Here is a 478-nt window from a genome sequence, read left to right as displayed (position 1 = left end):
TATGATTATTATAAAGAGTATCATTAAGTGCTATGTGCTCTATCTCATCCTATTTCCTTTTATCCTGATAACTTGGAAAATGGATTACTTTTCTCTTTTTACAATTGAGGAAGCCAAGGCTCAAAGCTGAAGTTGGGAGCTTTGTGCCAGGCCACACTGGCTGTATTGGATACGTCAGTTATAGTATCTGATTTGCCCATGCCCTATTCTAAGGGTAAGTTCCCAGCCCACATCCCCTGTCCCTCAGGTAGCCATTTCTGGTACTTCATGACTCTGCTGCTGCCCCTTGTCAAATGGACTAGAATGAGTGCTCCCAGCCAAGGACAGCCAAGCATAGAGAGAGAGATTAATTCAAGGACACATACAGCTGGCTCAAAAGATCACATGGGACAATTAGAGCCTCTCTCTCTCTCTCTCTCTCTCTCTCTCTCTCTTCTTTCTCCTTCTCTCCCTCTCTCTCATTTTAAATACAAAGTTT

The sequence above is a fragment of the Myotis davidii genome, unplaced genomic scaffold (assembly GCF_000327345.1).
Source record: "Myotis davidii unplaced genomic scaffold, ASM32734v1 scaffold102, whole genome shotgun sequence".
NCBI classification, from domain to species: Eukaryota; Metazoa; Chordata; class Mammalia; order Chiroptera; family Vespertilionidae; genus Myotis; species Myotis davidii.
The sequence above is the reverse complement of the archived record's forward strand: the minus strand, read 5'-3'. Positions refer to the sequence as shown.